This window comes from Silurus aristotelis (assembly GCF_946808225.1).
Source record: "Silurus aristotelis genome assembly, chromosome: 19".
Classification (NCBI taxonomy): Eukaryota; Metazoa; Chordata; class Actinopteri; order Siluriformes; family Siluridae; genus Silurus; species Silurus aristotelis.
Genome location: NC_139592.1, coordinates 5351496 through 5366663, shown reverse-complemented (window position 1 = coordinate 5366663; position 15168 = coordinate 5351496).

Here is a 15168-nt window from a genome sequence, read left to right as displayed (position 1 = left end):
GAATAATTTCTTATCATATATACCATAAAAATAAATACATTGTAAAAGAACCAGCATGCAGTAGCTATGAAATAGTCTCTAATTAAATGTAGGTAATTATATAAGTAAAAGTAGAGAGGTATGTCAGGCTTTATTAAGCCGGCACCCCCAAATCTGTCTCATGCCATTACATCTCTCCTTATGCAATGGCGTGAAATGCAAAGTGTTTACCCAGAGGCTGAGCTGAGGCGATAACATTACTGCCTGAATCACTGCAAGCAAATGACTCATCAGCATGAATTCTCAGCGTGTTAGAGAAGTTTTATATCCAATGGTAAACTTTGCGAAAACATTTATGCAGGAGAAATCGCCCAATATTTTGTGTCGCGCGTAACGGAGCGTATAACAAGATGCAGCACAAGCAGGGTACATTAAGTTTCTCTTTGTGAACCAATAATGTGCATCCACTTCTACCATATACATTATCTGGATATTCCATTAATTACATTATTATACATGATATGCTATAAAGTTCTCTATTATACTACATATATATTATGTTATATCATATACTGATATTACTACTATATTACTAACATACAATTGTATTAAAATCTACTACACACTAAAATACGGTACATTTACTATATATTAATAAATGTTTGCATATTACTATTATACAATAATGTACATTTATTATTATACAGTGGCTATTAAAAGTTAGAAAAATTCTCTCTTAGCACGAATAACAGCATTACAGACTCCAAGCGTTAATCTGTAATTCGTCACCACGTCTCTTATCAAAGACCTGCCAAAAGACTGTTCTTTGCTAGTTGGATATTTTTTTCCAATCTGATCTCACCTGACCTGATTCAGTTCATAATAGATTTAGGTGACAAGGCAAGCCGTTCCATGATAGATTACACTCCATCAGACGTCTTGCTCTCTGAATAATGCTTTCAGAGCAAATGCTTCTTGTATGGTGACGTTGGTGCCAATTAGCTGCAGTCTGGATAGAATTGCATGGTGTTGAAGTCATGTTGGTTCAGTATTCCTTTCACCCAGAATAAATCTCCAACATTGCCTGCTCCAAAACAACCCCAAACCATTTAGCTTCCACCTTCATGTTTGACAGTGGGGGCTGAGGCAGTCTGATAACATCTTCTCTTCAGTTGTTTTTGCCAAACATAAGTTCTTCTGTAAGAGCCACAAATGTCAAATTTGGACTCATCTGTCTATAGAACTTTCCTCTAGTCATTCACTGTCCATTTCTTGTGTGCTTTTGCCTTTTACCCAGTTTGTTGTATATTAACATAAATAAACATGCATGTTTCCAAACTTTTAACATGCACTCTTTATTAATATTTTTTATACTTTTGATTATTTATATTTATTTCAACAATTACATGAATGTACAATTTTCTCTATTATACTAGTCTATTACTACTATATTCCAGTACACACACTATATTACTCCTTTAGTGTATACTAACATACGCATGTCTATTACTAATACCCTATAAAGCCAAAAGTATGTGAACCCCTGACCATGTACTGAGTAATTCTGGAGGCATATTGCATATCTTTTGTATCTTTTTGTATAGCGCAGTATTATGATTTCCCTTCACTATGTTCCATCATGACAATGTTCCGTTAAGAAATGGATTTCCAGGGTTGCATAGGACTCTTCAAGATGGACTGGAACATCAACTGGATGCTAAGCCTCCTGAAGTGATATATCCGTCCCTTGCCTTTAGAATAAGATGTTAAACAAGCACATATAGCTGTCATAGTCAGGTGTACACATAGTTTTGGCCAAACAGAGTACATGTTTATTACTACTGTATACTATATTAATATACACTATAAATTATACTATATAATACACTTTCTATACATACATCTAATATACTTCAGACTAAATGTTATTATAGATCTGCTTATTTCTGTTATATACTAATCTAAATAAGTATTATTATTAGCTGTGCTCCCCACTCATCTCTCATGACTTCAACTCCGTAGCACTGATGTTTAATTACTAAACTGTGTGGCAGAGGCAGTCATGAGAATGTTCAGTGAATAAACGTCCCTGAAACATCTGCTCACATGAACATAATAAACCAGACTGTCTGCAACCTTTTAACCTGCTGTTTCATTTTCTGGTGCTCTCACTTCACTCTCTTCTTATGGGTTATGAAAATGTGTCTAGACACAGTTTGTTCATGTCCCTTGACATTATGGCTGCTTGGTTATAACCTATTGTAGATGCTTCAGTACTGCAACCTTTAAAATATATATATATAAAAAAACATGTATTTATGTGAATAATATGTAAGAAACACATGAAGGTGCATTTCGACATGAAATTACATACAATGTAGATTCAGTTACAACCAATGTAAATGTACAGGTTGTACATGTTAATGTATAATCTGGTTTTGTTTTTCAAGAATAATTCTTCATCACTATTTGCAATTTAACAAATAAACTGATTAAGCTGAATATCTGCAGGACATTTTAATCTGAAAGTGATACGCAAAGTGGAGAAAGTGTCCACTCTCAGAGTGCCCTGAGCTGCAACGTGTAAACGCTGAAAAGTACATCAAAGGTTTGGCGTGAAACTGAAGCGCTATGCTTTGATGTGGAAGCATGCTGATATCTAACATAAATGTAAAATTCCCATGTAGCTGCTGGCATGTTTAGAGAAGGTGTGATACATGCTGATGACCTACTAATGAAAGAAACTAAAATCAGAGGTCTAGTTAAAAATGTTTTAGATAGACACTATTTACTTTTTTTAATATATATTTCTATTAACATTTTATCTTGCCATCCTTCTATGGACCTTAAAATGAAAAAGTCATTATTGCAACTAATTAATGCTCAGCCCATACATCAATCTAACACTGTAGTTTACATGGTGTGAGTAACATGATAGTGACTGGACTAAAATAAATAGGGTTTTAAGAAAACATTTATATTGAATGAAATATTTCAATATATATATTTTCTTTTACAAGTAGTGTTTAATTAAAATGTCATAGTTTTTACCAAACCAGTAGTTTTCATTTAAAGTTTAGCAGTATTAATGCTGAGCTCCAACTCTTCCTCCCATTTACCTATCAACCCATTATTTCATCCATCCATCCATCCATCCATCCATCCATCCATCCATCCATCCATCCATCCATCCATCCATCCATCCATTTTCACATGTAGTGTTTACTTAAAATGTAATTGTTTTCCCAAACAAGTAGCCAAGTAACATCCATCCATCCATCCATCCATCCATCCATCCATCCATCCATCCATCCATCCATCCATCCATCCATCCATCTATCCATTCATTTTCACAAGTAGTGTTTACTTAAAATTGATTTGTTTTCCCAAACAAGTAACCAGGTAACATCCATCCATCCATCCATCCATCCATCCATCCATCCATCCATCCATCCATCCATCCAGCCATCCATCCATTTTCACAAGTAGTGTTTACTTAAGATTGATTTGTTTTCCCAAACAAGTAGCCAAGTAACATCCATCCATCTATCCATCCATCCATCCATCCATCCATCCATCCAGCCATCCAGCCATCCAGCCATCCATCCATTTTCACAAGTAGTGTTTACTTAAGATTGATTTGTTTTCCCAAACAAGTAACCAGGTAACATACATCCATCCATCCATCCATCCATCCATCCATCCATCCATCCATCCATCCATCCATCCATCCATTCATCTATCCATCTATCCATCCATCCATCCATCCATCCATCCATCCATCCATCCATCCATCCATCCATCCAGCCATCCATCCATTCATTTTCACAAGTAGTGTTTACTTAAAATTGATTTGTTTTCCCAAACAAGTAACCAAGTAACATCCATTCAACCATCCATACATTCATCCTTCCATACATACATACATACATACATACATACATACATACATACATATATCCACCCATTCATCCATCCATCCATCCAGTATTCCATATCTTCTCTACTCTGGAATACTGTTAAAAATGCACTCTATGTGTACAAACCACAGAGTTTTTCATAATAATTTCTTTAGGATACACTACAGCATTTATGCAAAGCTGTTACTCAGTACCCTGTTCTGCATAATATTGTCTGAAGCAGAGTAATTAAGGTTTTAATCCTCCTTAAAAGACTGTCAGAAATAATAAGAACTGGGTTTGAGCAGCTGCTCACCTGCCAGCTTGCGTCTTCTCCTTTTGAGATCCCACACGCACGTTCACGTACATCTAGATGAGCAAATGCCAAAATACTCTCATACTTTGGCCTGGGGTAATTTCAGAGCAGCAAATTTCACACCTCATTTTTGAAAACCGTTTCCTTGAAGCAAACGTGTGAAAAGGCAGGGCACCACCAGAGGCGACTCATTTATTATGATGCTTGTGTTCTGTTCAACTGCAATATGAACTGCGTAGGAGAGAGAAAATTACCTCATGGCTGGCAAATGGAAGGTGATCGAAAATGACACATGGTTACATTTTTCTCTTTTTAAAGATTTGGGCATTTGTTCTGTTCTAAACAGCTGGCAAATGTAATGCACTCTTAAACAACAGGGCTGAAATGTTAATTAAATGACCTGGCCTCCTTGTTTTGATCCTCGGGCAAGATACGAATTATTTTTAATTACAGAATAAATTGCATATCTATGTAGAACCATACAGTGTATTGAAGCGTCCCACCTTTATCCTACATAAAAAAAAAATTTATCCTGGGGAATGCAGCAAACTTGCACAAATAATAGTAACTAATGTCTGGACCTTCTTAAAAAATAAAAATAAATAAAAAAACTCCCAAAAAAACCTATTCATTGAAAATATTAACCAGATTTTAATTCACCAATGAGGGATTTTAAATTGAAATGTTTCAGATTTACCTTTCTACCACCATCAACAATCATCAACCCACCAACTGATGGAATATCTTCTAGAAGAACGTTCCTCCAAGAATTAATACCAAAAAATTATGGGCAGCTTCATGTGGTACAACATACACACTACATGTAGATTTTTCTATGGATTTCTAACGTGTTTGTTCATATCGACTCTGCCCAATTAGTAGATTGATATTTTCCTATTTTTCTGAACACACTACATTTGTTCGCTTCGATCATAATTATTAGAATTTTTTATCATCAGGCAAGAATCATTCTACGAGGCAAGATTTCATATCGATCCACAGATACATAAAAAACCCTGTTTGAACAACATAATATATATACAGTATATGTTACATTTGCAAACAGTCACTCTATATGTCATGATCAAAGCTAATTTGGTTGACATTTGAAGATAGTTTAGATGTATTGTATAAACATGTAAAGGATGATTAGATGGCACACAAAGTGCTACAGAAATTAATCAGAATCAGGGAATGCATATGGCTAAAATATCTTGCATTTTAAGCATTTGTTGCCCATCATAAAGCAGCATGTGCTAACATCTTCATTATGTTTTGGCTCATATGTACATGTGTAATCCATACTAACACTAATACTGTATAGTCCAATTTTCATCTTAAAGAACGAATGGGAAACTTGTGGAATTTCAATGTTATATTAATGTTAGGAGTATTAAATAATACTTGAACATGAAAATAGTTCAGGAGATCGCATCCTACATATGGGATGCAATCGGTATTACTCAAAAAAAGTCACTACAATATTGGCTCAACTTCTTTCTTCAAGTATTTTTTGGGTTATTTTTTTAGAAAATCACTCGATAAAATATTAATCAAACAATAAAAATAATAAACAGTGCATTATTATTGTCTTGTAGAAATGATCAAAGAGAGCAAATTCATATTCAACTTCAGAATGCAGTCAATTTATCAGTCAATCGTTTGCATACCCTTAGGACAAACATGAAGAGAACTTGTACCAAGAACGTCAAATTGTTCAAAGAAACAAAAATGTTTTCAAAATGTTGTTATTGTTTTCTTAAAAAAAAAAAAAAAAACCAACATATAGAAACTTTACTCTGACAAACATTAAGAAAGTTTTTATTGTATTACTAACAAAACACACTATATTATTTGAATATCAAGAAATGTAACAATAAAGTGAGAACCTTTGGCAGGTATGTTGTTCTTAGAGGCATCGAAATGCTCAACTGAACATCTAAAAACAAACAAACAAAAAAAAAATATTATTTTATATATATATATATATATATATATATATATATAAAGGGAAATATCAAGGTCCGTGACGTCGGAGTGACGTGGGGCCGCCTTCCCGTGGGCTCACCACCTGCAGGAGAGACCGTAAGGGACGGTGCTGTGAGGATTGGGCAGCAGTCGAAGGCGGGGGACTGCTTAGACTGCTGCCCCCGCGACCCGAATTACGGATAAGCGGGAGAAAATGAATGAATAAATGAATATATATATCAAGTGAAAGGTTCTGTATACAAATGATATATTTATTGCTCAAGAAAGAAAAATAGTGTACTTTCTTTTTTCTTTAACTGTATTTTAATATAAATATATTTTTTTATTTTTTTAATAAATATATATTTTTAACTGCCTCCAGTCACAATACACAAGAGATTTGGTTTGTCATGTGGTAAGCGTCACTACAAATGATTGATCAGCTATGATAAAATATCTGTCGAAAAACATTCTATACTAATGGGAGTGATCTCATGCAGGATGACTCGGCCTCATTCACGAACATGGAGGTCACTGAATAGATTAGTGGATGTAGATATAAATTAATTTTTATTGTAAACTATATGCCATGGCCTTTCTTACTTAAACACTGACTTCTTTAGTTCAGGTCTGAAGACAGAGCGTAATGAAACCCCTTGAAATATTGTACATAATATATATATATATATATATATATATATATATATATATATATATATATATATATATATATATATATATATATATATATATATACACACACATCGTTTTTAACACAAAAAACTTTACACTTTTTAATGTAAGCTTCTCTCAATTGCTAATTCTAATTATTATGATTTAATAATTCATTCATTCATTCATTCATTTTCTCCCGCTTATCCGTAATTCGGGTCGCGGGGGCAGCAGTCTAAGCAGGCCCCCGCCTTCCACTGCTGCCCAATCCTCACAGCACCGTCCCTTACGGTCCCTCCTGCAGGTGGTGAGCCCATGGGAAGCGATTTATTAATTATCAACCAAAAATATTATTTGGGTAGAAAATCTTTAATCTGACTCTATAAGGGTGAATTTGAAAAGAAAAATCAAACTGTGAAGGACTATCCCTTGGAGTGACCGGGAACCAGAGCAGATAATCCATGACGAAGAACATACCACCTTTTTCTTTGCTGTTTTTGTTAGAGATACATCATCCAACTGAAGAATCTGACTATATCTCAGAACTCAAAGAGTGTTTAAGGAGATTATGAGCGGAACAGCTGACCAGTTCTGGTGTAATAGATACTCATGCGGCTAATGATGCCTGCTCTGTTGGGCCATGATTGTTTTGCTAGTCAGCGCAGGCTAAAAGCATATCATTATCCTGCTCTGCTCTCTTCACTGAGCCAATCCTGGAGAAAATTAGATGTCATGGACATGAAGAAGGGGTGCGGGACACATGTAACCATAGAGACTCGGCCCCGTGTGGAGGGAAAGTGTCAGGAGGAGGGAAAGTGTCCTTACGATCAGGCTATAAAGAATGCACGGGACCAAATCTTCCTGTACCATTACACCATGACTCCTACACATGACTCAAGATGATTGCAAGCTTTGAGAAATCAGTCTTAATATCTGAAGAACAACTGATACCAGCTTTTCGTTTTTAGGTTGGAACAGCTTTTAAGTTGGAAAAGCTGTGGTTGAATAATTAGCATGCGAAATTCTTGGCTCAAAATGTCTGTCTGTCTGTCTGTCTGTCTGTCTGTCTGTCTGTCTGTCTGTCTGTCTGTCTGTCTATCTATCTATCTATCTATCTATCTATCTATCTATCTATCTATCTATCTATCTATAGGTTACTGATATACGGTGAGGAGGCCTACAGTTCAGTCACTGTTCCAGTTCATTCCATTGTTCAGTACACTTGAGGTCAGAGGTCTATATCAGGCCACTCACAATTACTTCCAAAAAATACTGATTCTTCTTCTCTGTATGTGGCACACAATGCATTCGTCAGGTTTTCAAAACCTTTGCCATTGGAAAGACAACGAAATATATGTATTTCCCAAAAGAAAGCTTTTGGAACTGTAACTTTTGTTTATAACCCTGAGACTGAGGATGGCAAGCTAACAAGCAGAGATATTTGTTGGAGTAGCAGCTCATTAAACAGTGCAGTGACTCTTTCATATGCTCTTTCCATCACTCTCTCTTTTTCTCTTTCTCTCTCTTTCTCTCTCTCTGGTGCAATTACTAGAAATGGACTTGGGATAAGGGACCCTGCTATTGAGCATCTTGTGTAAACACTGAGGTAACCTGTAAGACATGGACTTTTAGTGTCTCGAGCACAGCTAGGCTACTTTACTGATGAAAAACATTACATTAAATTCAGGTTTATAAAGCTTTTGAAAAACATTTGTTGCCGTTGCAAGAGAATGAAGCCATCACATAATCCAAGCTTTTTTAATATGATACAATATGATATATGATATGATATGATATGATATGATATGATATGATATGATATGATGGCATTCTGTACACAATGTTAATATAACTAGATGAAGTTGCATATACAGTACGTTTAACATTCATATTTTTAATTATTGTTACAAACAGGTTGTTTACTGAACCTGTCACTAAGGCTTAAGGAAGGTATTCTGAATGATTTCTGTTGAAGTGTTAATTATGCGATATTACATGATCAAGAAGCACTTTAGCAGTTATACTTAATACAACTATATAACTAGCCCACAGTAATTTGTGCATTCCTAGAAAAGGTGCTTCTGGTGAAATGGGCTTTCGTGTATTTTAAGTAAAAAGACTCCTGAAAAGTATTGTTTGCTATATATGTTGATGATGTCTCTAACTCTACTGTAGTACCGTATTTTCTGGACTATAAGCCGCTACTTTTTTACCACGCTTTGAAACATCAAAACAATGAAGCGGCTAATTTATGGATTTTTCTTGGGTTCTTCCCGGTTTCACAAGCTTCAAGCCAAAAAACTGAGCCCCATAACATTAGACCAATGAAATTGCTGAACGGGTTCAGGTGAACCAATGAAATTCTTTATATTAAATCAGATGCGCTCCCACTGAATCAGGCTGCACCACATCATAAATATGGATGATGTTCCTCTGACGTTTGACCTGCCGCTCACTCGGACTGTCTACAGGAAATGTGAATCATTCATCACGCTGAAAACAACCGGGCATGAAAAAACGCACTTCACCTGTGTTCTGAGTTGCACGGCATCGGGAGAAAAGCTTCACCGATGGTGATTTTTAAACACACGACGATGCCAAATGAAAAACCTTACGAGAGAAATAGTTGTGAAAGGAAGGAGGAAGACAGTGAACAATGACTTTCTTGGTAGACTACTGTTTAGATACAAGCCGTGTAACAGACACTGTCTTCCATTAAAGCCTGTGTAAAGTTCATTAGTTTCAATGTAGACACCTGCGTCTTATAGACAGGTGCGGATTACTTGTGTTCAAAATAAACATCTTTGTAAAAATCAGTGGGTGCGGCTTATATTTGGGTGCGCTTATTAGTCCTGTTTATAGCATCGCTACTGTACATGGGAATAGGAACTTACTTATTTTAAGGAAACTTCACAACATTAAATGTACTTACAAAAAAAGTATGATGATCCTTCATGTATTATTGCTTACAATTAATACAAAACTTCACAACACAAAGCCTTTTAAACTGCTCTCTAGCATATGTGTAAGGATGGTTAATATCTAGAATGCCTGTAAATTAATGGCTGCTCTTATTTAAATTTTTTGTGTTTTTTTGTGTTTGAAGGTCGGAGGACTGTTGTCTTTTTATTTAAATTAATATTACTAGCAATGGCGACACAAAACTAAATATGTCAGCGATTAGCTCAAGTGAAAAGGTTAAGTGCCTCACAGCACTGAATGATCTACAACTAATGTGTGAATATGTGCCTCCTTTCTTTAATTATCATCTCTTAAAACCTTCATGACACACATGGTCTGGCTCATGGGGTTCTTTACTCATGCTCACCCTAACCTTACATCGATCGCATTGCTGTCTTTTTTATTAAATATTGATATGCTTACCTAACCTGAGTCAGGGTCTTGATCTTCAGTGTCATAACTGAATGAAATTAGACTGAAATAAAATGAAATCATTGATTTTTGAGTTTAGGATTCCATCTAATATAATTATTGCGATGACTAGGCTGATCAAATAATGTACTTTATTATTTTTGCAAAGCTTTTTTATCCCTTGAGGATAAAAAAAAGTTAATCGAAAGTGAATAATGAATAGTCACCTAGAAATAAACTTTGTGTGCATTATAACACGAGTCATCTTGTTCAGCCAAGCAATCAGACTGTGGTTTTGTCCACAGTGTAGCCATTTTATACCCGAAGCTCTTCATGATGCTTATTTAAATTACCCCAGACAGGGTCACATCCATCAACTATTCAGGGGGTGGAGCAGTGATTTCTCTGATTTTTCGTACTGCTTTAATAAATATACAGTGAGGAAAATAAATATTTGAACACCCTGCTATTTTGCAAGTTCTCCCACTTAGAAATCATGGAGGGGTCTGAAATTGTCATCGTAGGTGCATGTCAATATATGATTTTTAAACTATTTATTTGTATGATACAGCTGCAAATAAGTATTTGAACACCTGTCTATCAGCTAGAATTCTGACCCTCAAAGACCTGTTATTCTGCCTTTAAAATGTCCACCTCCACTACATTTATTATCCTAAATTAGATGCACCTGTTTGAGGTCGTTAGCTGCATAAAGACACCTGTCCACCCCATACAATCAGTAAGAATCCAACTACTAACATGGCCAAGACCAAAGAGCTGTCGAAAGACACTAGAGACAAAATTGTACACCTCCACAAGGCTGGAAAGGGCTACGGGGAAATTGCCAAGCAGCTTGGTGAAAAAAGGTCCACTGTTGGAGCAATCAGTAGAAAATGGAATGAGCTAAACATGACTGTCAATCTCCCTCGGACTGGGGCTCCATGCAAGATCTCACCTCGTGGGGTCTCAATGATCCTAAGGAAGGTGAGAAATCAGCCCAGAACTACATGGAAGGAGCTGGTCAATGACCTGAAAAGAGCTGGGACCACCGTTTCCAAGGTTACTTTTGGTAATACACTAAAACGTCTTGGTTTGAAATCATGCATGGCACGGAAGGTTCCCCTGCTTAAACCAGCACATGTCCAGGTACATCTTAAGTTTGCCAATGACCATTTGGATGATCCAGAGGAGTCATGGGAGAAAGTCATGTGGTCAGATGAGACCAAAATAGAACTTTTGGGTCATAATTCCACTAAACGTGTTTGGAGGAAGAAGAATGATGAGTACCATCCCAAGAACACCATCCCTACTGTGAAGCATGGGGGTGGTAGCATCATGCTTTGGGGGTGTTTTTCTGCACATGGGACAGGGCGACTGCACTGTATTAAGGAGAGGATGACCGGGGCCATGTATTGCGAGATTTTAGGGAACAAAATCAGTTAGAGCATTGAAGATGGGTCGAGGCTGGGTCTTCCAACATGACAATGACCCGAAGCACACAGCCAGGATTACCAAGGAGTGGCTCTGTAAGAAGCATATCAAGGTTCTGGCATGGCCTAGCCAGTCTCCAGACCTAAACCCAATAGAGAATCTTTGGAGGGAGCTCAAACTTCGTGTTTCTCAGCGACAGGCCAGAAACCTGACTGATCTAGAGAAGATCTGTGTGGAGGGAGTGGGCCAAAATTCCTCCTGCAGTGTGTGCAAACCTGGTGAAAAACTACAGAAAACGTTTGACCTCTGTAATTGCAAACAAAGGCTACTGTACCAAATATTAACATTGACTTTCTCAGGTGTTCAAATACTTATTTGCAGCTGTATCATACAAATAAATAGTTAAAAAAATCATACATTGTGATTTCTGGATTTTTTTTTTTAGATTATGTCTCTCACAGTGGATATGCACCTATGATGACAATTTCAGACCCCTCCATGATTTCTAAGTGGAAGAACTTGCAAAATAGCAGGGTGTTTAAATACTTATTTTCCTCACTGTATACTCTACACTACATGGATGAACATCTGTGGAGGCTTTGTATGTGCTTTTGAATGTCCAATTTCACACCTAGTTCCCATTCCATGTGGAGATTTGGGCTCATGCAAAAACAAGGGTGTTAGTAAAGTCAGATATTGATGTAGGATGAGGTGAGGAAGCCTGGGGTGCAGTCAGCGTACAAATTCATCCCAAAGGTGTTACATTGGGTTAAGGTCAGTGCTTTTTATAAGGCCACTAACCTTCCCCTCCAAGTGAACCATATCTACATAGCTTTGTGCACAGTGGTATTGTCATACTGGTTTGGGTATCCTAGTTATGAAATAAAGGGAAAATGTAATGCTACAGCATCCAAAAACCTCCAATTTTCGTGACAGTTTGTCGCAACATCATATGACAAGAAAAGTAAGGTGTCCCAGCTTTTATCCATGTAGTGTATATTGACTTCCAGATTGCGTGTTAATTTATTTTCTCTAGCAGCACTGGCACTAAACTATTTCAGTAAAAAAAACACAAATAAATTATTTATAATCATATGCGCATTACTTTATTTTTTGTAGTTACTTACACAAGGACTTGTATGTTGGAAAATCTTGAAATATGTGAGTTTGCGCCTTAAGGTTTTTCAGCAACAAGACAAGTTTTTTTTTTTTTTTTTATTTCAGGAAAGAAAAAAGAGAGCAGAAATGACAGATGCTTTGCAACATGGATGTAGATTATGTACAGATGAGAGTAGAGAGTTTCACTATTCTTTTAGCCATATGCAAGGTTGCAGTAGAATGAAATAATGCTCTCCAAGGCCTTGGTGTTATACAGTATGTTACAGGAAGTGAGAAGAGTGAATCACCAGACAATACTGTATGTAGTACAAATTAAGGGCGTTTCATTGCAATGCAGATCGCTCACATAACAATAGCATTAAAACCACTGACAGAACATTTCAATACAATGATATTAGACATGTGACCAATTAGTTTGTGAATTCGTTGGAAACCGGAAAAACGGGCAGGTGTATGTATCTGAATTACCCTGACAAGGGGCAAATTGTGGTATGCAGTAGTTAGTACCATCAAAAAGTGGTCCAAGGATGGGCAACTGGTGAAGCAGCGATCAGGATCATATGTGTCTAAGACTTATTGATGCCAGCCATTCTAGGCTTATCCAACAGAAAAGCTACTGTACCACAAATTACTGAAAATGTCTAATTGAAAATTGTAATGAAAGCAACAGTGTAAGGTTTTGACTCAGCTTCTAATTCTCCAGATCATAATTGAATCAAGCATTTATGGAATGTGCTGGACAAACAAGTTCGATCGACAAAAGCCGTACTTAAACTTAGATCTCTTGCTAATGTCTTTGTGCCAGAAACCACAGCACTCAATCACAATCTTGTGGAATTAAATGCGGTAAACAAGTCCTTACTTACGTCTATGCAACACTGATCCATTTCACACCATCCTGTCGTTAAATATTGCCCTACAGTGGTATGTCCAGAGGCTTTTTAATGTGTTTAATCTTGTTTAATGTGAAAATGTTGATATTATGGTCAGTAACTTCTCTTATTTGCCTATCTACAGAAATTCTTTAACAAAATCTTACTCTATAGATTAATGAAATTACTGCACCTTGACTTTTTACTCGATTTAAATGTAAAACCCTACTTAAATGCATACTTAAGAATTAATGTTGTTGTGCCTGCATTCTCTAAAGACCTTCTTTTCCATTTAGCCTGATTGCCTTCCTTAATACACTTTGCTACGAATACAACACATCTATAACCAGCAGAAACGCAGTAGATCTCCCGTATCATGCTGCGAGTCTAAAACATACCTTGAAAATTCAGACTAACAAGCATTTCAGATGTTCGAAACAGGTTTCCATGGGATTTTATTGATTGAATTATACTACGAGAGCAACAGCATTGCTGGCATCTAAAAAGAGGACAAGAACAAAGGATTATATGTCTAAGTCAGCTCTCAATAATTTGTTCCTGAATGACACATCTTTTCATATTTTATACCCTTTCTATATGTTTAAATTATTTGCAGAAAAAAATTCCTTCATATACTACGGAATGCATACAGATCTGGATGCAGTGTCCTGTGGTATGTTTCAGCTGGGTGCCACAGGAGACAAAGGATAGCTGATTTTTCGAGGGTCAATTGCGCCTCAAGGTGTGTTAATTGTAAGTGTCTCTTTGTTGTTGCGGCATGACAACAAGCATAGCAGGAGCGAAAGAAGGGAATTGCCAGGAAACATAGCAGGTGACACCGGTGTAGCCTTTGCAAGCTAATGCTAGGAATTATTCTTGATAAATTAAGGCTAAATCCTCCTGCTGCTAGTTTCAGCCCTGGTGCCACATCGCCATTACTCTTTCAATTCGGTTCTTTATTTATCGATCCACAAATTGAAGGTTCCTTATAGCCTTTGTTTTTTTCATAGCCCCGTGATCCAGAAAGTTTTTTTTCCAATCGAGTCAGTCTGAAACAGGTTCTTGATGAGCTAGCGCTGTGTAACAGATGATAACAGGAGCAATAACGTGATGAGGGGGGAAACGATAAACAGGCGCCGCACTGACTGCTGATTGTTATTCAGGTCGGTGATGGGAAAAACGAATTATTGTACAACGCCAACTTAGGTTAGGCCTACATAACGAGAAGGCAGCGCTCCTGGACATAGCTACATGAAACGTTCACCAGCATCCATTTTAAGCCACTGTTCATTCCCGCAGAAGCTTTGACGATCGGCAAGATAAAATAGGCTTGTCAGATTGTTTGATTGTACAGATTAAGATTAACACCCAAAGCTGTCTTTCTCTCACCCCCCCCTCAATATAATACTAAGAACAGCTTCTTCAGGGCATTTCTCTTTAATAACAGATGAAACATGTCAGACCTCACTGCCCTTTGTTTCCCTGATTCTGTAATTGCTGTGTAGTGAACACTGACAACTATTTTCACACTTAAAGACTC